Source organism: Ictidomys tridecemlineatus, chromosome 5 (genome assembly GCF_052094955.1).
Source record: "Ictidomys tridecemlineatus isolate mIctTri1 chromosome 5, mIctTri1.hap1, whole genome shotgun sequence".
NCBI lineage: Eukaryota > Metazoa > Chordata > Mammalia > Rodentia > Sciuridae > Ictidomys > Ictidomys tridecemlineatus.
Window position 1 is genome coordinate 19,116,404 of NC_135481.1, and position 25,447 is coordinate 19,141,850.

Sequence of the window (25,447 nt, forward strand, 5' to 3'; positions counted from 1 at the left end):
TCGTCTGCAGAATCCGGTTCCCGAGGGCAGACGGGGTTGTCTGGGCTCCGCGATTGCCCCAAGATGAGGGCTGCGCGGTGATAGGGTTTCCTAACATAAAACTCAGGCCGGCTTCCCCGGCCGCCCAGGTCCCTTCCCCTTTCCCCTCAGCAGGTGGCCTAGCTCCCGCCTACTCACACTCCCCTTTTCTCCCCTCTCTCGCCTCCGCCTCCGGGCCTGGGGGCGGGGTGAGGGTTTCAGACTGCGCGAGAGTTTCGCCCAAATCCCGCGAGATTCGCCTGCTGCCGCTGCCGCCGCCTCTTACGTCTTTCCCTTTGACAAGTCGCCGCCGCTGCAGCAAAAATAAAGGACGCGGACACCGCAGCCGCTGCGAGCGGGGCTCGGGTCGCCGGAGCAGCACCCCGCCCCCGCCAGCTCCGGAGCCGCATACGGTAACGCCTCCTCTTGCCCTCCTGGCCGCGGATGTGTGCGCTCGGCCGGCCGGGCAAGGCTGACTGGGGCCGTTCCGGGGCCGCCGCGGAACTGGGCTGCCGGGGTCCCCGGTGGGCGGCCGGCGGGGGCCTGAGGGAGCTCTCCCGGCGCTTTGCGGACTCCCAGACCCGAAGGCCACCTTCCGCCCACGTTTCTCCGGCGCAGCTTTAGAAGTCTAGCTGCCAGTCCAAGAGGGCCAGGGGACCCGCCCCTTAAGCGGCTTGCTGTACTAGCCCCTCGGCCCCTCAGGGGTCACGTCTCTGACCTTCTCTCTCACCCCTTTATCCGCTAACGAGCGCCCCTCCCCTGGCCGGGGCTTGGGTTGGGGGGCGGTGGCCAGACTCTGTCGGGGTACAAGCGAGCCGCCACCCCGGTGCCTATGTCGCCGACTGACTTTTGAGGACGATGTATCTTTCTCCTCGCCTCTGCCTTTGGGTGGAGGCAGCTCATCATCTGGTAAACCTTTATTCTCTGAATCTTCCGTCTCAATAAAATGACAATTTTAACGCTTTTACTAGCAGGAGGGGAGACAAGGCTCATTGTGTATTCTCCAGGATAAGATGAGGATGATGATGATGATAGGAGCTATCCCAGGGAACATGGTGAAATCTTTTCTGCGATGGGTGGCAGGTTCCTGGGAGACACGAGGAGGACAGGAGCTGGTACTACCTCTCCCCGGAGGTTATGTAAAACATATGCTGTCTCTCTTAGCTGTGAAATACAGGGACAAACAGGCACAAAATTTGCCTTATTAAAGAAAAAGGCTATAATATTTTGAATATTATATATTATAGACAAGTAATCAAATAATAGGAATAACAAATCTGAACAAACAAGCCCATCTCCAGCGGTAACATTTCCATGGCTAATATTTTGGTGTTATTTCCTAACAGACACAGTATTATTCTTTTTTTTTCAAGTAGTACTTTGGCTCATCCTTTCAAAGGACTTCCCAGTTCTATATGGATTCCAAAAATGATTTGTTTTATTTTAATTATTTCTTTGGCCTACTTGACTAAACTGGTTACTTGTCCATCATCACTGGCTATACCCTGTTACTGGTAACTCTCTCATTGGGTCTTTTTCCCACATGATTGTTAGACAAATGGTCTTAAAAAATTAAACGTTAAAATTATTTCTATTATATGTATTTTTACAGTTCTGCTTGTGGTGAGTGTTGAAAAAGGGGCAGTGTTTGTGGGAAGCAAAGAAGCTATGATTAATCACAGTGGGAAGAATTTGCCTTAAGGTTTTATAAAATTGATTTTCTTTGGTTATTTTTAGACCAAATTATGAAATTATGTGACACTGTTTCATAGTGCATTTTTTGATTAGAGTGGAATGGGGTGTACCTTTGATCATGTATGTACCTTTAATAGTTTTGTGTTTATATCAGCAAAAGTGACTAGGGATGTAGCTCAGTGGAACAGTGCTTGTCTAGCATGTGTGAGGCCCTGGGTTGGATCCTTAACAACACACACACACACACACACACACACACACACACACACAAAGTAAGTGTCCTAGGTACCTGGTTTATGCATGTATGTGCATGCATATAAACATGTATTTTGCACCTATACACATTTGTATATCCTGAAAGTGAGTTAAAATGTATTGTTATATTATTTGAGAAAAGACAAACATTACGTAGGGCAAAGAACAGTTGGTCATAATAGTACTCCAAATTACATGACATGATTGTATGGCAGAAAAAGGTATCCAGGGAGTTGGAAATCTGGAGGCTTTTAAAAATAGGATAGGTTGTCATCTGTCTGGGGTTGATGTCATTGGAATGGGTTAAATGGACTATAAGGCCTCTTGCAATTCTAAATTTTTATGAATTTTGCTTTTCCTAAGGTTCTTATCACTTTGCTTCTTAAGTTTCCAGTCATGCTGTTTGCATGTGATACTTATCCATTCATTTGCTGGTCATGTATTCCACTCCCTGTGCAGACATACTGATGGTGTATGGAGGAGAAAGCAAATGTAAATGCGTCACTTGATTTGCTCATTAATATAAACATCTCCTGAAAAATCCCATTTGATTTAGAGGAATTTCAGAGAATGCGTTGTTGATTGGGCTAGATTGGTTATTAGAGAATGAGCATAATAAATAGTGCCATAGTTCTAATGTTCCAAACATTTTTTCCCAAAAGAATATGATGAATTACTCTTTATTTTTTTAAATATTAAAAAAACGGGTTGGGGGGGACCAGATACACTGAAGAGCTGATCTTTTAAAATTAAGATTTTGGGGTTGGGGGTTGTAGCTCAATGATAAGGCATTTGTCTGGTATGCTCAAGGCCCTCAGTTTAATACCCAACACTGAAAAAAAAAATGCACATTTTCAGAACCTAAAAAGAATAATGATGACATTGTGATTTGGGGTATGGGGAGAAGTTTGTGTTATCCAAATTTGTGAAGCCAAACTTTTGAATTTTATAGTTGGATAACTGTAAGGTAACAAGCTTTATTGAAGATAAATATTTATTGTAAATAATGCTTTGATTTAATAGATGTATGAAATGGATTGTTGTAGGCACAATCTTCAGATTATCATGATGTTGAAAACAAAATATTGGCTAATCTAAAACAGAATTTGTGTGTGTGTGTGTGTGTGTATGAGATGTGATATGATATGCAGATATTATGTTGTTTTATTTTAGAGACTTGAGAATGGTGGACTTTGGTGTCTGTTAGGAGAGAGGAATTCCTGAACCAATCCTCTGAGCACACCAAGGGAGAACTATTTATTTCTACATATTAAAGTTCATGAGTTCATGTTTGATATCTTCCAGCCTATTGTAACATCCCAAAGGTAGTTCTAAACATCCTCTTTTTTTTTTTTTTTGTAAATTCTTTCTTTGACTGAAACCTACCTTTAAGACTCCAGAGTAGCTGGGTCTACAGATACACACCAAAATGCTAAAACTCACCTTTCTGAAGTGTACAATTCAGTGTTTTTTTAGCATATTCACAAAGTTGTGCAACTTTCACTACTATCTAATTCCATAACATTTCATCATCCCCAAAAGAAACTCTCTGAATATTAGTAATCACTTCCCATGTCCCCAATCTAATCTACTTTCTGTCTGTGTGGATTTGCCTGCTTTGGGTGTTTTGTGTAAATAGAATCATATAATAGGTGGCCTTTTGTGCCTGGTTTCTTTCGTGTATCAGTACTTCAATGTGGGTGTTTTGTTTTTTTTTATGTTGGGGATTGAACCCAGGGACATGGTACAATACTGAGCTACATCCCATCCCTTTTATTTATTTTTTTTATCTTGAGACAGGGTATCAGTAAGTTTCTAAGGCTGGCCTTGAACTTGAGATCCTCCTGAGTCGCTGTGATTGCCACCATGCCTGGCAAGATGTATTTTTTTCATACTCTTCATTCTCTTTTATACCTGTTACCACTCTACTATTTAGATGTATTTTATTCATCTGTTCTCTGTACAGGTATTTAGGTTGATTCCTGTATTTTGTAATTATGAACAATGTTGCTCTAAATGACTTCATGTATATGAATTTTTGTCCTGATGGAGGTATATTTTCCAAGTAGATTCCAAATAAGTAGGATTGATGGGTCAGAAGTTAAGTATACATGTAGTTTGGCTAAGTATTCCCAAATTTTCTCCACATGTTTTGTACCAATTTGCATTCCTACCAGTAGTGTATAAAAGCATCATTTCCCCCCACCCCCCACAGTCTCACCAACAGAGCTGCATGTGATCATCCTTTTAAATTTCTTTTATTTTTTCCTTGCCATAAATAAGTGATTTTTAAGAGGTACTCTGTAGTCATTTCAGTGGCTTCTTGTGGAAGAGCACTTAATACTGTGGGTGGTAGATTCTTATAGTTTGAAAATTTGAAAATAAAATGCATTATCCACTAATAGTGCACTGGTACATGTGGTTTTTTATTTTTTTATTTTATTTTGGTACTGGGGATTGAATCCGGGGACACTTAACCATTGAACCACATCCCCAGCCCTTTTTTATTTTGCAGCAGGGGCTTGGTAATACACTTAGGACCTTGCTAATTTGCTGAGGCTAGTCTTGAATTTGTAGTCCTTTTGCCTTAACCTCTGAGTTACTGGGATTACAGGCATGTGTCACCATGCCTAGCACATGTAGATTATTATATGCAGGTAAAATAGATTGGAATGCAATTTCTGACCTAGGCAGAATTAATTATTTGAAACTTTTTGCTTTTACTTTAAGTTACTTTTTATTGGTGGGGTTTAACAGAGATTGAACTCAAGGACACTCAACCACTGAGCCACATCCCCAGCCCTATTTTGTGTTTTATTTAGAGACAGGGTCTCATTGAGTTGCTTAGTGCCTCACTATTGCTGAGGTTGGCTTTGAACTCAAGATCCTCCTGCCCCAGCCTCCCAAGTAACTGGGATTACAGGCGCCTGACATTATGCTACTTTTTGGTAGTTGGAATTGAACCTAGGGGCATACTACAACTGAGCTGTATCCCAGCTCTTTTTATTTTGAGAAAGGGTCTTATTAAGTTGCTGAGGCTGACCTCAAACTTGTGGTCCTTCTACTTCAGCCTCTTGAGTTGCTGAATTTCCAGGTGCATGCTGTTAATGCCTGGCAAAGCTTTTTGCATTTAATGGAGGTATTGCATTGATTCATAAGACGTATGCTCTGACATACTTATGGAGTTTCACAAAGTTTATCTGAAATTGTAAGACAGGTACTTTTTCCTCTAGAATTTATTATATAGTACTTATTGGTTCACATTTTGGGTGAGCTATTTTGAACAGCCCACATAGTACATATTGATACCCATGGTATGGTAGTTTCTTTAGCCAGTAATGACAATATTTGGAACCTGTCCATAAGGATGGAGACAATTTTAAAATGAATCTGAGAGTTTGAAGTTCTGGATGAATCCTATTGGATTTTGGTGGTGCAAAGAAACTAAGACAACATAAAAACATCCCTATCCTACAGGGTAACAAGTTCTGCCCAGTAAGAATGGAAATTTAGGTTCTTTCCGAGAAAGGGTACTGCTCCAGATGCTTGGAATGCATTAATAAAGAATCAGGATGAGGATACTGCTTAGTGGTAGAGTACATGCCTGGCATATATGGGGTTTTGGGTTTGACTCCCCTTCTCCCTCACCAAGATTCTTCCATTTGACGAGCTTTCATTCTAGTAGTTTTCTTTCTTTCTTTTTTTTTTTTTAAAGAGAGAGGGAGAGAGAGAGAGAGAGAGAATTTTTTAATATTTATTTTTTAGTTTTCGGTGGACACAACATCTTTGTTTGTATGTGGTGCTGAGGATCGAACCCAGGCCGCACGCATGCCAGGCGATCGCGCTACTGCTTGAGCCACGTCCCCAGCCCTCTAGTAGTTTTCTGATGAATGGATGTTCCCAGGAAAAGAGATGCTGAGTGCATTAGCCTCCTGAGTCTTTGGGCATGGGTCACTAGGTCCTGTTTATTTTGATTTATTTTATTTTATTTTTTTAGGAACCTCCCTACTGGTTTACATAATGCCCATTCCAATTTATGTTTTCATCTTTACATTCTTTCCAACCCTTGTTATCTCTTGTCTTTTTAAGTATGGCTGTACTGCTGAGCTGTACCTCAGCTAATCTTATCTTTTTTTAAAATATATATTTTAAACTTTTAATTATAGATGGATACAATATCTTTATTCTGTTTACTTATTTTAATGTGGTGCTTAGGATCGAACCCAGTGCCTCACATGTGTGAAGCAAGTGCTCTGCTACTGAGCCACAACCCTAGCCTTAATCTTTTGTCTTTTAGATAATAGCCATCCTAGCAGGTATGAGGTGACATATCATTGGTTTTGATTTGCCTTTTTCTGATGATTAGTGATGTTGTTGAGCACCTTTTCATATATAATCTTGGACATTTTTATGTCTTTTTTTGAGAAATGTCCATTTAGCTCCTTTCTCATTTTTCACTTGGGTTATATTTTTATTTTTGCAGTAAAATTGTTTGAGTTCCTTATATACTTTGGAAATTAAGCCCTTATCATAATATAGCTTGCAAATATTTTCATGAAATCCATTGGTTGTCTTGTCATTTTGTCGATAATTTTCTTTGCCATGCAGAAATCTCTAAATGATTCCTAATTGTAGAGGAAATATACACACACACACACACACACATACAATTAATGGAATAATAATGTAATAGTGATATAGTGTGTGTGTATGTGTGTGTGTGTGTGTGTATATATATATATATATATATATTTGTTTTTTAATTGGGGTTTCATGAGAGAATTAAATTCTAATCCTGGAGATTTTTAGACATCTGTGTATATAAAGAATAAATTTTCTTCAGTGCATCTATGATGGCACTAGTTATATACCATCCTTGGGAGAATTGAGAAAATATTCATTTTTTTGGCTGTGTTCTGTGTTTTAGATGATTAGCCCTATTTGAGAAAGGTCATGGGCATTTTAGTCAGATCTGTTTTTTCCCCCCCTCTCTTCTTTCTAACTCTACCCCTTATTAGCAGAATATTAGGCAAATCTTAATTGTAGAGTCAGTTTCTTTTCTTTTTTTTTTTTTTAAATTTTTTAATATTTATTTCAGTTCTCGGCGGACACAACATCTTTGTTGGTATGTGGTGCTGGGGATCGAACTCGGGCCGCACGCATGCCAGACGAGCGCGCTACCACCTGAGCCACATTCCCAGCCCTAGAGTCAGTTTCTTGACGTATAAAATGAGAATAATTTGCTATTTCATAGTGCTGATGTAAGGATTAAATAAAAAACTTTCTGAGTTATATTTATCTAGTTTCTTGGCTTTCAGTATTATTTCTTTGCTGACTCTCACATTTATGTCTTTAGCCCAGACCCCTTCCCTGAGATCTAGTATCATAATTCATCTCCTTATTCTGCATCTCATTTGGCTAATAGGTTTTTCAAACTAAATTTATACAGTGGAGAAGGTTTAATTCCTATTCTTATTATTTCCTTTGAATCCATTCTTAGTAAATGGTAAGTCTGTTCAACCAGTTAGTCCTAAGTGTCATCTGATTCTTCTCTTTTCTTTATACCCTGTAACCAGATCATCAGCAAACCCTCTTTGCTTTACCTTCTAAATGAAGAACTAAATACATTTGTATACATATTTATATACATTTATTTCTTTATATTTTGTGGTATTGGGGATTGAACCCAGGGCTCCATGCTAGATAAGTGCTGTGCCACTAAATTACTTCCCCAACCCCTATATTTCTAATCTGATCACAATTCATTGTCTCTGCCTTATCACCCCTGTATAAAGCACTGTCATCTCTTGCTTGGGTAATTACAATAGGTGGTCTCAAGTGGTTTTCCTGCTTAATCACTTGACCCTCCTATAGGCTATTGTTTACTTCATATCTAGAATGATTTGTGTGTGGGTGGGGTGGGGTGGGAGTGTACTAGGGATTGAACCTAGGGATGCTTTACCACTGAGCTATATCTTTAACCCTTTTAAATTTTTAATTTTGAGACCTGGTCTTAAATTACCCAGGTTGGCATTGAACTTGTAATTCTCTTACCTTAGCTTACCAAGTAGCTGAGTAGCTAGTATCACAGGTGTGTGACACTGTGTTCAGCTTTTTTATTTTTTGTGGTGCTTGGGATCAAATTCAGGGCCTTTGCACATGCTAGTTCAGTGGTCTTTCTCACTGAGTTACATCCCCATACCAAGCCTAAGTATTTTTAAGACACATAATTTAAATTTGAACTATAATTCAAATTTAAACCATTAACAATGTTGTATAAACCAATATTTTAATTATAACTTCTACTGATTGTTAATGCTTTACATTTTTGAAGTCAAAAAGAAAATATGGTAGGATGCAAATTATAACAGTAGTAAAATGCTATACAAATTTGTTATGTCCCATTTTTCAAGTTCATTTTGAAAATGGTTTGAATTGCTTTTCGTTAATTTAAATTGCTCTAAGATATTAAGAACTCTACAAAACTGTTGATGTTTTATTAATGAGTAAGGTCATCATACAAGCCTGTAATGCCAGCAATTTCGTAGCCTGAGGCAGGAGGTTTGCAAGTTCAGAACCAGCCTCAGCAAACTTAAGCTAGGTCCTAAGCAATTTAGCAAGACCCAGTTAAAAAAAAAAAAAAAAAGAATTAAGTCAGATGCAAATTTCTAGCTTTAAAGTAATTGAAGACTGACAGAAAGTGACTTTGTTTTGTAAAAATACAAGGACTTACTGAATATTTTATATTCTAAAGTAGCATTTAAGAAGTCTTCTGGTTCTCTCAATGCTCAATGTTATTTTCTTTCTTCATGATGCTTTCTTGTACTTGTTCTGCCTGTTTATTACTGCTCCCTCTTTTGTCTATCATCTGTTGGTTTAGCTCCCTTTTTCAGAGTAGGCAGGTAGGAAAAAGGTTTTTGTACCCAAGATAAAACTAATCCAATTTGAGAACTCCTTGAGCTGGAGTACTTACACAGTAAATCTGCTGATGATAAATTCCAGAAGTATCAAAGGCTTATAGGACTAGAAAGATAGTGGATGACTGTGTAATATTGGCTGCAATTTTATTTTCTATAACTGTTGCTTTATTTAATAAATGAAAAAATTTAAAAATGTTTTAAATACTGTTTTTTTTTCCCACAGAAAGCTATAAATTGGTTAGATACTGTTAACATTCTTGTAAATAAGAACAGTTTTGTAGGAGAATTTAGCATGTGAATTGCAGGTGAGATTCATGTAAAATTATTATTTTTTTTTCAGTGCTGGGGATTGAACTTAGTGTCTTGCACATATAAGGCAAAAACTTTACCATTGAGCCATTACCCTTGGTCCTTCAAATGATTTCTTATAATGCTCTATAAATATAATTCGATATTAGTAAATTTATAGCACCTATGCCTGATTGTGGATTTATCTGTTATGGGAATAAGTAGAGATTTTAAGTAGGTGTAGGCAGGTAATTCAATTCCCAGACAATATTTAAAATTTTTATTATAAAACATTTTAAACATGCACGTGCAAGGTAAGCGCTTTACCGCTGAACCAGAACCCCAGCCCACTTCTTTCTTTTCTTTCTTGTAAGTTTGTTAGACGACAGTTTGTTGTTTGCCCCAAGATTTCCCATAGTTTCATTTTGATTGCATTTCTGTAATGCCATTTAACATGTTCTTCTATCTCCTGAAATTTCCTGTAAATTGATAGATTTTTTTTTTTTTAAACTTTTGGGAAGAATACTTAATAGGAGTCATTTGTGTTTCCATCAGGAGGTAGATAGATCTTATTATCTTTCCTCTAATATTATCTCTTTTCTAATATTAGCAGTTGCTGATAATCATTGCTTACTTTTTAAAAATATTTATTTTTTAGTTGTAGTTGGACACAATATCTGTATTTCACTTATTTATTTTATGTAGTGCTGAGGATCTCACACGTTCGAGGCGAGCGCTCCACCGCTGAGTCACAACCCTAGCCCCCATTGCTTACTTTTATTAATTTAAGATATTTTAATTTATTCTATTTCGTTATACATGACAGTGGAATATCTATATCTATATCTATAGCTATCTATATATATATTTTAAGTTGTTGATGGATCTTTCTTTTTTTTAATTTTCTTATGTGTGATGCTGAGGATCGAACCCAGTGCCTCACATGTGCCAGGCAAGTGCTCTACCACTGAGCTACAGTCCCAGTCCCTAGAATGCATTTTTTATATTTATTTTTTAGTTATAGGTGGACACAATATCTTTATTTATTTATTTTAATGTGGTGCTGAGGATTGAACCCAGTGTCTCGCACTATCTCTGAACCACAACCCCAGCCCTAGAATGCATTTTGATATATCATAAATAAATGGAGTATAACTTCTCATTCTTCTTGTTTTACATGATGTAGAATCACACCGGTTGCATAATCATATATGTACATAGGGTAACAATGTCCAATTCATCCTATCCTTCTTCCTCCCACACTGCCTCCCCTCCTTTCATTCCTCTCTACCTAAACCAAAATACCTCTGTTTTTTCCTAGCCCCCCCTCCTTATTGTGAATTAGTATCTGCATATCAGAGAAAACATTTGGCCTTTGTTTTTTTTTGGCATTGGCTTATTTCACTTAGCATGATTTCTCTAGCTCCATCTATTTACCAGCAAATGCCATATTTTTATTCTTCTTTAAAGCTGAGTACTATTTCAGCAGTGTGTACCACATTTTCTTTATCCATTCATTTGCTGAAGGGCATATAGATTGGTTTCATAGTTTGGCTATTGTGAGTTGAGCTGCTATAAATATTAATGTGGCTGTGTGTCTCTGTAGTATGCTGATTTCTGTATATCAGTGACAGATCCTCTGGGTATAATCTCCAGAATATATAAAGAACTCAAAAAAACAACCCAATCAATAAATGGACTAAGGAACTGAACAGATACTTCACAGAAGAAAAACTACAGTTGATCAACAAATATATGAAAAAATGTTTATCTCTAGCAATTAGAGAAATGCAAATCAAAACTACTCTAAGATTTCATCTATCTCCAGTCAGAATGGCAATTATCAAGAATACAGGCAACAATAAATGTTGTCTAGGATGTAGGGAAAAAGGTATACTCATACATTGCTAGTGGGACTGCAAATTGCTGCAACCTTTATGGAAAGCAGTATGGAGATTCCTCAGAAAACTGGGAATGGAACCATTTGACCCAGCTATCCTACTCCTTGTTAATTGGGGATTAAAAATAGCAGTTCTTTTCAAATTAGCACTGTTTGCTGATGATATGATTCTATACCTAGAAGACCTAAGAAGAGTTTCACCAGAAAACTTGTAGAACTAGTTAATGAATTCAGCAAAATAGCAGGATATAAAATTGATACCCATAAATCAAAGGCATTTCTGTATATCAGTGACAAATCCTCTGAAAGGAAAATGAGGAAAACTACCTCATTTACTCTAGCCTCAAAAAACAAAATAAAATAAAATAATTTGGAATCAACTTAATGAAAGAGGTAAAAGACCTATAAAATGAAAACTACAGAACCCTAAAGAAAAAATTCAAAGAAGACCTTAGAAGATGGAAAGATCTGCCTTGCTCTTGGATAGGCAGAAGTAATATTATTAAAATGACCATATTACCAAAAGCACTATACAGATCTAATGCAAATCCAATCAAAATCCCAGTGGCATTCCTCATAGAAATAGAAAAAGCAGTCCTGAAATTTATCTGGAAAAAAATAAGAGACCCAGAATAGCTAAAGCAATCCTTAGCAAGAAGAGTGAAGCAGGTGGCATCACTATACCAGACCTTAATATACTACAGAGCAGTAGTAACAAAAATAGGATGGTATTGGCACCAAAATAGACTAGTAGACCAATGATACAGAATAGAGGACACAGAGACTAACCCACAAATTTACAATTATCTTACATTGGACAAAGGTGCCAAAAATATACATTGGAGAAAAGATAGCCTCTTCAACAAAAGATGCTGGGAAAAGTTGAAACCCATATGCAACAAAATGAAATTAAACTCCTATCTCTCACCATGCAAAAAACTACAAGTGGATCAAGGACGTAGGAATTAAACCAGAGACCCTGTCTCTAATAAAAGGAAAAGTGGACCCTAATCTCCATCATGTCAACTTCCTTAAACAGACTCCTAAAGTACAAGAATTAAAATCAAGAATCAGTAAATGGGATGGATTCAACTAAAAAGTTTCTTCTCAGCAAAAGAAACAATCTGTGAGGTGAATAGAGAGCCTACATCTTGGGAGCACATTTTTACCCCTGACGCATCAGATAGAGCACTGATCTCTAGTATTTATAAAGAACTCAAAAGTAAACACTAAAACAAACAAACAAATGAAAAACCAATAAGTGGGCCAAGGACCTGAACAGACACTTCCCAGATGATGATATAAAATCAATCAACAAATATTTGAAAAATGCTCATCATTTCTAGCAATTAGAGAAATGCAAATCAAAACTACTTTAACATTTCATTTCATTCCTGTCAGAATGGCAGTCATCAAGAATACAGACAACAATAAGTGTTAGAGGATGTGGGGAAAATGGCACACTCATACATTGCTATGGCACACTCAAATTGGTGCAGCCAATATGGAAAGCAGTTTGGAGATTCCTTGGAAAACTGGGAATGAAACCACCATTTGACCCATGCATCCCTCTCTTGGTCTATCCTGAAGGACTTAAAAATAGCATATACTGTGATACAGCCACATCAAAGTTTAGAGCAGCACAATTCACAATAGCTAAATTGTGGAACTAACCTAGATGCCCCTTAGTAGATGAATGGATAAAAAAAAAAATGTGATATACACACATATACATGCTAAGAGCCACAGCCAAGTAATATGATGCATGGCATTTTTGGTTGAAAGATGACGCCAGCTAGCCATTGAGATGATATGATTATGTTAAGATTTACATTCATATGGATATTGGATTCCTGCTGTCCCCCTTGGCCTGCTACGGACTCCTGGAGAGTTCCCATTGGTTGGGGAAGTGCGGTAGGAGGGGTTTCCGGAGGAGGAACTTCCTCTTGGGATCCAGGAGAATGCTGCGTGCCTCCATCGGGCAATCTTCCTGGGAGCGTCCGGGCATTGGCGGCAGTTTCAAAAATAAAGTTTGTTCCTGCTTGAGTGGCTCGTGATTTTGTGCCTAGCCAGACTGTGCGCGCGCGCGCGCGCATGCGCGCACACACACACACACACACACACACACACACACACATATACATACAATGGACTATTTCTCAGCAATAAAAGAATAAAATCATGGCATTTGCAAGTAAATGGATGGAGTTGAAGAATACAATGCTAAGTGAAGTTAGCCAATCTCCCAAAACCAAATGTTGGATTTTTTCTTTCTTTCTTTTTTTTTAATATTTATTTTTTAGTTTTCAGCGGACACAACATCTTTTGTTTGTATGTGGTGCTGAGGATCGAACCCAGGCTGCACACATGCCAGACGAGCGTGCTACCGCTTGAGCCACATCCCCAGCCCTGGAGTTTTTCTCTGACTTAAGGTGGCTGATTCATAGTGGGGTAGGGAGGGGAAGCATGAGAGGGATAGATGAATTCTAGATTGGGCAAACGGTGGGGGAAGGGAGGGAGCATGGGATTAGAAATGATGGTGGAATGAGATGGACATCATTATCCAAAGTACATGTATGAAGACACGAATGGTCAGAAGAGTAGCTAGCAAAGATTTTCTCCCATGCTTTAGGTTCTCTCTTCACATTCTTATTTGTCTCCTTTGTCATGCAGAAGTTTTTTAATTTGATGCCATCCCACGTATTAACTTCTGGCATTATTTCCTTAGTGTTAGGGGTCTATTGTCTATTGAGAAAGTCATTGCCTGTGCCTCTGTGTGGAATTTTGACCCTGTATTCTAGGAGTTGTAGGATAGTTTTACTTTAAAAATATTTTTCTTTTTGAGAATTGTATTATATTTTATTTATATCGCTTTTATGATTTTTTTTATGATTTCCTTAATCATTCTAAGTTAATGGTAAGGCTTATGTTTTTTAGCTATTCTACTTCCTTTGCCTTTCCATGTAAATTCAATATGCTTTTCTCCCATTATTTATTTTGTAAACAAATGCCTATTTATCAGGGATTTCATCTTTGATTTGTAACCATCCCTTTTCCACTTAGCAATGTCATGAACTTTTATGTTAATGAATACACTAGATCTATCCACTGCACCTAAGTATGGCCTCCTACATATCAAACAAACATTCTACCACATATAGAGGAGCTACTGAAAAACCAGCCTCTATCTCAGAGCAAAGCCTGTTCAAGGAATGGACATGGCCTTTGTCCTTGGAAAAACCCACAGAGCACTCCTAAGCACATTCCCACCCTGCTAAGTTGTTTATCTACAAATAACAGGAGAGATCTGCTGCACCAGGTGTCCCTGACTCAGTCAGGCTAGGTGGGGATCCATAGCAACCCCCTAGCAGCCACCAATCAGCATGAGACAGGGAAATACCTGGGATGCCAGATGACCCTCCCAGTAGTTTATGGTGGTTGATAACATGTTGGGAAACCATGTAGCTCAGCACGAACACCCCTCTTGGCTTAAACCAATTCGTTCAAATGAATACTCCTTTTGTACTGACCAATCACCCCTACCCAACTTGTTTCCGCCAGTGAACGTGCTAATCATGTTTTAGAGTTGTTATTTGATTTTCCCGTAGTGTGTGATGATTTGCTAAGAGATGCTATGATGTAAGTGAAGTCCCTGCCTTCTCCAAAGAATGTATAAAACTGCTGCAAACCCTGGACTTGGGGCCTCTCAGCGTCACCAGTTGCTGTGTGTGTGCATGCACACGGAGGACCCAGCTAGCTCGCAATAAACACCTCTTTGCTGCTTACATGGATCTTGGGTCTCTGGTGGTCTTTGGGGGTCCCGAATTCGAGCATAACACTACACCCAGCTCCTCTATATAAATTTTAAAGTAAACTTGTTTATAGTTACAATTCTTTTAATGAGATTTTGTTAGGTATTATGTTAAATCTATAGATCAACTTTAGGGAGGGGAATGGACATTTTTATAATATTGAGTCTTTCATTCTGGGAACATATCGTGTTTTCACTTATGTAGATGATCTTTGATTTCTTTCATCAGTGTCTTATAATTTTTTAGCTCATAGATCCTGTACATGTTTTGCTAAATCTGTACCTAGATATTTATCTCATTAAAAACATTCTAAAAAGCTTTTATTAAAAATATTTATGTTTTAGTTGTAGTTGGACACAATAACTTTATTTCACTTGTTTATTTTTATGTGGTACTAGGGCTTGAACCCTGAGTCCTGTATGTGCGAGGCAAGTGCTCTACCCAGAGCTACAACCCCGGCCTCCTAAAAAGCTTTTTTGTCAATGTATAATGAGCATTCATAGACATGTACATGTAGCTTGATAAGTTCCATATGGAGGTTCATTTTCAGACTGCTAGTTTTTTCTGTTACCCTGATTTTTAGAGGGGGTGTTTGGTAGAGTTCAAGATAGGAAACACGAAAAACTTCCCATTTCTTCATCTTTCATTGTTTTCTTTAAAAGTTAGCACAGTAGACATATTTTAAGAAAGGTAAGCATATATGCATTTATAAGTTAGTTTTGAAGTATATTCTTTATCTGTTGGTGGTACTTGAGATTGAACCCAGGTCCAAATTAGTATTACCACTTAAATTTCCCTGCTATAACATTGCTTCCAATCATGTTATAATAGAGGTTTGCCTAAATGTTTTCTTTCTTTTTTTAAATATTTTTTTAAATTGTAGATGGACACAATATCTTTTTATTTTTATTTTTTTAATTTTTATGTGGTGCTAAGGATTGAACCCAGTGCCTCACGCTTGCAAGACAAGCACTTTACCACTGAGCTACAACCCCAGCCCTAAAGGTTTTCTTATATGGGAATTCATATTATTTTAAAACAGTGATGATTTGGGTTGAAAATTAAAGAGATGGGAAGTACTGCCTTCCCATCATTTTTGGAGAACTGAGCCCTTTAGCTTCCTTCTGTGTAGTTTGTACAAAGCACAGTCTGACTTAAATTCAGCATCATGCTATCTGGCTTTTATCTTACATGTGGGAAGGTAGGTAGCTTGGTGTTTATGTCTATGGGAATAGTATTGTTACTGCTGTTGACTGGTAACGAGTCCTTGCTTCCCCAATGTTGAAGAATAACACCAGAGAAGCATGCCGAGGCAAGGTCAGAGTAGAAATTAGAAGTTTATTAAAGGACAGCAATAATAATTTTCACATACTCTTAAAATACAACCCCTTAGATTACTATTAATTACAAAGGGTAAAAAATATACATTAAAGTGATCTGGAAATAGTCATCACCTGTATCAAGTTATAAAACTCAGCATCAACTATAAAGAAAACAGCATTAAGTGCCTTTAAGTGGGGTGATCAAAGAGTATAAACATCACCTTTGCAATGTTAATGCAGTAAATGTCTAATCTAAGTATTAAAAAGGAACAAATTTAGATGATAGGCTATTATATAAAACAATTGGCCTAGATTCTTCAATAAATTATCTCTCCTACAACCCTTTCCCAATGGTTGTAGCATCAGTGGAGATTATCCTTGCTTGAATAATTCTTATCCTTTTTAAACTATAAAAATCCTTAAGCAACATATGCACATAAGAAATCTATACACTATCAAGGGAGTTAAACAAAAGATATGCCTCCCCAAGTTTTCATTTTCTTTTTTATGTTTTTATTTATTTATGTATTTTTATTGTAAACAAGGCTGCAAGGAATGGGACATTTCTTGATTTAAGTGATACCTTATTTCTTGTTTAAAACTTGAATATGAAAATGTTGATTGAGCTTCCTTCCCTTGAGCATATTCTAAATAGCTTTAAAATTCATCCCCTTACAAACCTATATTATATTATTGCTTTTATTTCAGGCACTCATTTCTTGAGAAGCTCCATTTTTGCAGTGGCCCAGGACTGATCTCTTATATCCTTGACATTCTTTTTCTTTATTCCCTTAGTGTTATCCATAGCTCCTGCTTTGTAACATTGTTATGGAACATTGTCATATTTTTTCTTTTTCTTTCTTCTTTATTTCTGTGTGTGTGTGTGTGTGTGTGTGTGTGTGTGTGTGTGTGTGTGTGATTAAGTTAATGGCTTCGCTACACAAGCCTTTACCACTGGGCTATACCTGCAGACTCTCTTTTTATGTTTTGAGTCCTTTACAAGCACTATGCCTTGTATGTTATCAGTCTTACTGTAGTGGATAAAATTTTCACATTCTTGTCAAGTTCTTATAGTGATAAGTCAGAATACTTTTGTTAAAATTAAGATTTAATTATAGATTTTTAAGAAATTTAAAAATAGTACTGACCTTAGTTCATTAGTGAATATGCTAAAGGTTTATCCCTTTGTTTTTTGTTTGTTTTGTGTTTTTGATAGAGATTGAAAGGTAATTTTTGAAGCCAGTACTGGTCCATTCTATTATGCCTTTTTTTCTTGCCCTACTGTTTTTTTTTTATACCATTAGAATTTCAGTAAGCTTTTTAATTTTATTTTTTCCTTAAATCATATTCATTTATTGGTACTTTGAGATTGTAAACTAGCTGTAGTACCTACTTAGTACATTTTTTTTTACTTCTCTGTTCTTTTTAGAGGTGCTCTGCCATTGAGCTATAACCCCAGTCCTTTTAATTTTGAGACAGGGTCTTACTAAATTACTAAGACTGGCTATGAACTTGTATTCCTCCTCTCATGTCCCTGAGATTACCGGCATGTGCCACTGCACATGGCTCTATTTCTCTCTTCTTATTCCTAGGGATCCTCTTAGGAATAAATTCTTGCCAGATGTGAGATTTTCTTCTGTGTTTTCTTCTAAACATTTTTAGTTGTAGCTTTTACATTTAGATCAGTGGCAAGTTTGAGTTGAATTTTGCATATGGTATGGAATTAGGTGAAGGTTCATTTTTTTCCCCCATACATGTATCCAGGTTTTCTAGAAAAGATTATCTATCTTTTATCCATTGAACTGCCTTGATATCTTAGTTAAAATTCAGTTGGCCATCAGGAGTGTGGTGGTGCATGCCTGTAATCCCAGTGGCTCCAGAGCCTGAGACAGGAGGAGGCAAATTCAAGGCTAGCCTCAGCAATTTAGTGAGGCTTTAAGCAACTTAAGAAGGGATCTCAAAATTTAAAAAATAATAATAAATAAATAAATAGGGGTGGGGTTGTAGCTCAGTGGTAAATTACCCCTGGATAAATCCCTAGCACTTCCCCACCTTCCATTGGCTATATATATGTGTGGGTCTGTTACAGAACTCTCAGTTCAGTTCTGTTGATTTATCTTGATGCCAGTTCCACCTGTCTTGATTACTGTAGCTTATTAATAAGCCTTCAAGTCAGACAATGTAAGTTCTCTAACTATTTTCTCTATCAGATTATTTTGGTATCCTTAGTTCTTTTGCATTTCTTCCCTGCAGCTTTTTTTTTGGGGGGGGGGCGGGGGTGGGTAGATATCAGGGAGTGGAGTGCTTAACCACTGAGGCGTATCTCCAGCCTTTTTTTTTTTTTTTTTTTTGGATACAGGTCTCCCTAAGTTGTTTAGGGCCTCACTAAATTGCTTAGGCTGGCTTTGAACTTGGTGATCCTCCTGCCTCATCCTTCCTCAGCTCCCTCAGCCTCTGAGTAGCTGGGATTACAGGTCTGTTCACTGTTTCCTGCTGCCCTGCAGGTTTTTGATGAGGATTGTGTTTTTCTTTCTTCCTTTTCCCTCCCACCTTCTTTTCTTTCTTCCTTCATTATCTGATTGTGGTTATTTAGTGATCTTCAGTGAATGCTTAGATGGAACCCTATAGCACCAGACCTCTAAGAATGAACTGAATTGCCATTTGATTCATTGAAATCTTCTGAGATATTCAGTTTTTTAAAATTTAGAGTGGTAATGGAATGTGTGAAGCTAGCATGATGATGGTAAGAAGCAGCCTTTGCTTTAGTGGTTGACAGGTCAGATGCCAGAGCTCTTGTTTGAATTCTTACTCAGCTAATTACTGGCAGTGTGATCTGGGCAAGATGTTTAGCATCTCTGTGCCTTTGTTTATTTTCCTGGTAAATGAGGATAATAAGATTACCTGTTTCACAGAGTTGTTCTGAAGATCAATAACAATTCCTACCACTTAAAAAGTGCTCATTGAATGTCAGCAGCTATTCTTGCTTTGTTCACCCAGAGAGTAGCCACAAAGCTTCAGAATTTGATAATTCACCTGTAGAGAACTCTCTTTGTTCAGATCTTTTGGTCTTGGTCTCTCCGTCTCTCTCTCTCTGTCTCTCTGTCTCTCTCTCTGTTTAAAAAAAGTGATGCTAATTTTTTTTTTTTTTTACTCTGTCCCTTGGTAGTTTTTCTAAACCTACTTTTTGTTGGTGAATTTGGCAATTTATGTGCGTAATTAAATTTGGATTTGTGCATTGGACTTGGAGGGGAAAAGCAAAGTTGGCTTTTATTGGCATAAATCATTACTGTAAATTTGAAAACGAAACAAAGTAGCAGCAGGTTTTTTTCCTCCTTTACTAGTATTTAGCTGGCTCATCAGGATTGTGAATCAGTGGTTCTAGAATACAAGTGGAAACCCGTTGATATGATTTTGTCTGTAGTTCCTCACTTGCCGAATAAGCACATCTGCTTCCTGCTTTATTTGACTAGTTCTCATTAATGATGTAGCAGAACACTCTGCCAGCAAACTCAGCAAGTCTTCTCCCTTTCCAAGTACATTTCCTTTCTGAATAGTGATTATAAAAATCAAGTATTTAGTTTTGTGCAGTGAAACATTGATAATTTTGTCAAAAGACAGATTTATAGCAAATTTTGTCATGGATCTAATTGACTTTTATTTGTGACCATCAGGCAACACCTTGTATAAACTAGATTGCATGTTCCAGTAGGCCAATCGAGGAGATTGGCTTTATAGCAGAAAAGGACTGAAGAAAGCAGAAATAAAGAACAAAAGTGTATTGGTCTTTTCAAATTTACGTTCTATGTTAAGGTTAAAGCAGAAGGGACCTCCTGTCTATTAAGTTGGCTAAAATTGGCCTATTTGAAGATTTAACTCTTCTGTCTCCTGATTTCTTGGAAGGTCAGATAGCTTAGCTCTCCCTAATGATGTAAACTTTGATTTTAGTGACTCCATTTTGTTTTGGTCAGTTTGACTTAGTATAGAAGCTCAGTCCAAACCAGTGGCCTCTTCTACATTTTCACTGAACAATTTCTATAGTTTAGTGAGTAATTGTCAAAAATCAGGTAACATAAAAAAACTCTGTAAAAGGGAAGTGCTGTGGCTGGAGTGGGGAAAGCCAGACCACAGTGTGCACTTAAGTTTCAGTTGCAGAACTTTGCCCATGAGCTCACTCTCCTGTACTTGGATAAATGCCCTTTATAAATGCCCTTATTGACATCCTTCTTTTATGAACTCTTAAGCACTGTGTACATGTATGGTGAAAAATGGGATATAGATCACCAGTTCAGTTTTAAACATGTTGAATTTGAGATACCTTTGGAACACTTGAGTGGGTATATCATATTGCAGCGCATATTCAGGTCTAGAGCTTAGAGAGAAAGAAATGTGGACTGTAGTCATTAGCATATGAGAAGTAAATAAAAGCCTTAGGTGTTCTGAGGTCAAAAAATATATATATTGAGAGAAGGAGACAGAAATGAACTGAAGACAGAATTTCTCCATGTCCACTGTGGTACAGCCACACTGGGTATTGCTCCCTTTATATCAGTTCAGAGTAAGATAATATCTGAGTTAATGTGTATTTACTATGAATAATGAGCTACATAGACCGAGATTGCTCAACTTAATTCAGCATATATTTATTGAGGTCTTCTGTGTTCTTTACCTATGCTAGTAAGCACTAGAAATATAAGGAAAATCAACTGTATTTGCCCTCATCAACTGATAGATTAATATGAGAGATTATCTGCACAGTTTTTGTTTACAACACTTATAACAAATGTGTAGGGTTTTTTTTTTCCCCTTCATGCCAACCAATTCTCCAACTCTCCAACTCTCCAGATACCAGCTGAGTGTATATAATTCAATTCTGATACTAACCACCCAGAGTTAGCATCAGATTCCACAGGCTTAAGGGTTTCCTCTCACAAGACTGTCCCTACTTCAAATGCCAGTCACATGTATTGACTGTCCAGGTCACCAACAGTCTCACTTGACTTCATATTGGGGTTCCCAAGACTACCTTCCCTCTGGTTTAATAATCTGATAAAGTGGCTCAAAGAACTAAGGAAAATGGTTTATTTCTTTTTGCTAGTTTATTATAAAGTATACAACTCAGAAACATCCAAATAGAAGAGATACGTAGGGTAACCTTGCAGGGGAGGGATATAGAGTTTTTGTGTTCTCTTGCAAGCTACCCTTCTAGCACCGCAATATGTTCACCAACCCAGAGGCTCTCAAAACTCTGTCTAGCTTTATTTATTAATTTGGTGGATGATCCATAATGTAGGCTCCATTGATTAGATCATTGGCTATTGATTTATTAGCTCAGGCCACAGCTTTTCTCCCTGCCTTAAGGTCTGGAGGTGGTGCAAAAAATTCTGATCCCTTTAATCACTTGTTTGGTACCTCTGGCTTTATCCTGAGGCTATCTAAGGGCCCACCATTAGTATAAAGTTTGAAAGGGACTTTTATAAATACAAAAGATGCTTCTTTTATTCCTATCACTCAGGAAATTCCTAGGGTTATAAAAACTATGAGGAACCAGGGATAAAAACTAAATATATTTCTTTTTTTTTTGATACCAGGGATTGAACCCAGGGACACTTAACCACTAAGACACATCCCCAGCCATTTTTTATTTTTTATTTTGAAACAGGGTCTTGCTAAGTTGCTGAGGCTGGCTTTGAACTTATGATTCTCACAGGCATACCCCACTGTACCTGGCTGAAATATATATCTCTTATGCTATAAACAGACATTAAACTGGTAGCCACAGAAACAGTACATAATTATAAATTTCACAAGGTGCTGTGAAGGTTAAGTAGTGGCTGCTGAGTGAACAATTTATTTTTCTTTAATTTTCTATTTTTAAGAAAAATTATTTTTTAAATTAATTTTTTACTATTTAAGATTTTTTTCTTTTAAAAATTATTGTGAGTGAACATTTTTAAAAAAGGATTTGATCTCATGTTGGTATAGTCATGAATAGGGAAGTGACATTTAATTCACCTTGTAGGTTGAATTACTGAGTACCTAGTATGTCCCTAATAGTGGACTGTTTAAACTGAGATTTTTATGACTAGATATTAACTGGATGAAAAGAGGCTGTAAGTAGAGGGAATTGCATGTGCAAAGGTCTGGAAGAACAAAGGAGTCATGGTGCCTTCCAGGAATCAAGACTCTCCTATACAGCCACAGAAGGAAGGGCAAGAGGGAGAGGTTAGTTCTTGCCTAACTTGGCCAGAGGAGAGATTTTGTTCTTTTCAGTAAATTACTGACTACCTTCTGAAAAGTTTTTAATTGATTTCCCTAATCTAATAGACTTCATTAATTTTATTATAGAAAATATTTAACATTTGCATAAGGGAAGAGAATATCTCCCCATACTCAGTTTTATCAATTTATGGCCACTTCTGTTTCTTTGTGTCCCCATCCACTTTTCCTGCCTCTTTTTTATTTTGAAGTAAATCTCAAATATGATATTCCAAAGGATATTGAAGCATTGGAGGGACGCAAGCAGATTTTTTTTTTTTTTTTGGAATCACTTTTCTGGATAAAAGGCAAAGAATACCCAGGCAGTCATTTAGGAGATTATTATGATGGTACAAATGAGAGATGATTATAGCTTGAATGAGGGTCCTGTAGTGAAAATGATGCTACATGGATAGATTAAGGATCATTTGTGGGGTGGTATATATCAGAAATATCCATGGTGGCCTGTCTGAAAATTCCCAAATGAAAAAGTTTAGATCTTGCTTTCCTTTAGTAGGAAAAACAGTCCAATTAATTAGCAGATATTCTGGGAAAAGATAAGGAATTGGTAGTATTTTTCTTTGGTGAGTTTTGTTTAACTCAACAGATATTACTGATTATAGTACAACATCATTAGTTTTTTCAATATCTTCTTGTTACCTGAGCATGGGATAAGCAAGTCTTCCTGCAATCTTTTGTTTCTCTGTATTACTGGAAAAGCTTGTTTCTTTTCTCTTAAGGCCTATACCCAGGCCAGTGCTGAAAAATTATTCTCTTAAATTCCATGAAACAAGTCTTTTCCAAAAATATTTGTGTCTTGATTTTATAGTATGTTGAGCTCCTGAAACCTGCTCACAGAAATGCTCTTGTCTTATTCTGGCTCCTGTATATATTTTAGTCTTGCTTATAGTTATTCTTATTAATTTAAATGCTTACCATTAATACTTACCATTATTTTATACTATTTTATTGTTCTGTCATGTTCCATCTTCTCTTTCCCCTCAAATCCTGTATTTTCCTGTGCTTTCAAAGCCTTAATTCCTCAATAACTCTGACCTTCATGCTGACCCATGAACATGTTTACTTTCCACCAGGAATTTTCTGGTTTACTGCTTCCTTTGGATACTTGCAACAAGGAATGTTATTATACTTAAAATATGTAGTCACTGCTGGATGTGGTGGTATATACCTATAATCCCAGTGACTGAGGAGGCTGAGGCAGGAGGATCATGATTAGCTTCAGCAACTTAGTGAGGCCCTAAGCAATTTAGCAAGACCCTCTCTCAAAATACAAAAAAAAAAAAAAAAAAAAAATTAAAAAGGGCTGGTGATATAAGTTGCCCCTGGGTTCAGTGCCCAGGACCAAAGGAAAAAAAAAATAGTGTATGTTTCAGTTTGACTCTTCTAAAACTTCTGTATTTTTGCAACTGAGGTTGTATACTGGGTACAGAAGTTATATGAAGAGTGAGTTATATGTTTCTGTGGTTGGGATTATACTAATGATGATAATAACAAATACTATTTATTGAGGATTATTTATCAGAACTGAACCGAGGAAACAAAGAGTTTAAAATTTTGTTATACATATCCATGTCACTGACTGATTGATTTCATTAACTTGTCTGAAAATTAATATGCAGTTGTGACCTGGTTCTGAAATCTGTTTTGAAAAGCAAGCTCAGCTGATATTTATAAAATTTGTCAATTAAAAAACTTATTTATGATCCTTTTGTTTTGCATTTGGAATTGGGAAGCCACCAGGTTAGTGGTGAAATGTTTTATTTATACTTCTACTGTACATAATACTAAATGCTTAGGGCTTAGAAAAACTGACATTATTATGCCTATGATTTATCCTTTTGGTAGCCAAAATTATTTCAATGTAGGAAGTAGTTGTAATTAATTAGTAGTTTAACAAACACTGTGCTGTTCTAGGTTGCATGCTCTGGAATTAAAACTGAATAAAATGGGAATGGGAAAATAAACAAGGAGAGTAATGAATTACAGTAGATGGGGTAGAGAGAGAAGAAGGGAGGGGAGGGGAGGGGGGATAGTAGGGGATAGGAAAGGTAGCAGAATACAACAATTACTAATTGGGCATTATGTAAAATTGTGATTGTATAACCGACGTGATTCTGCAATCTGCATTTGGGGTAAAATTGGGAGTTCATAACCCACTTTAATCTAATGTATGAAATATGATATGTCAAGAGCTTTGTAATGTTGTGAACAACCAATAAAAAAAATAAAAAATTATAAAAAAAAAACTGAATAAAATGGGATCCCTATCAGTGATGAGTGTCTGATCAGGGAATTAGAAATCTTAGATAATTATAGTTCAAAGGAGAGGTATTCTGTTAGCAAATTAGAAAGTACTATTATTCATATTTTGAAGTCCTTGCAAAGTTTTTTGAGGTAAAATTTGAAGAATGATGAGGAGAAAGGACTTCAGTAAGTGAAAGAAAAGAGAATAGAAGCAGTAGTCTGAAGTTCTGGAATTGCCTGATGTTTTAAAGAATTTGAAAGAAACTCCTGCAAACCTGGTGGCTTGGGAGGCTGAGGTAGGAGGATCAAGAGTACAAAGCCAGCCTCAGCAATTTAGCGAAGGGCTAAGCAACTCAGTGAGATCATGTCTCTAAATAAAGTACAAATAAAATAAAATAAAAAAAAACTTGAAAGAATTTATTGGATGGTTATTATGTAAGGGGTAAGTAGGAGAAGGTGGAAGAAGATAAACTAGGACAGTATCTTAATTCCTGATTGTAAGAAGTTAATTGCTGGGACTGGAGGTATAGTTAAAAGATAGAATGCTTACCTCAAGTACAAGGCCCTGGCTTGGATCCCCAGCTTAGAGAAAAAAAAAAATTGCTGATGCGCAGAGATTGGCCTTTACCAGGTTAAACATCAAATAGCATTTTAGGATTTAAGAAAAAGGAGTAATATCAGATTTTGATTTGTAGAAGGATGAAGGATGAATTGGAG

At 37.0% G+C, this 25,447-nt stretch overlaps 1 protein-coding gene across 6 annotated transcripts in view; it reads left to right on the forward strand.

Moving 5' to 3' along the window:
* The first annotated feature begins 263 nt into the window (after positions 1-263).
* Herc1 (HECT and RLD domain containing E3 ubiquitin protein ligase family member 1) overlaps positions 264-25,447 on the forward strand; it is a 185,104-nt gene continuing 159,920 nt past the window's right edge. For 5 of the 6 annotated variants that reach the window (XM_021727300.3, XM_078049495.1, XM_078049496.1 and 2 more), the window contains exon 1: positions 266-431. The gene's annotated coding sequence lies outside the window, so the exon portion shown is untranslated. Of the gene's footprint in view, positions 432-25,447 lie in introns of all 6 variants that reach the window. The other variant, XM_078049498.1, reaches the window with a different exon arrangement.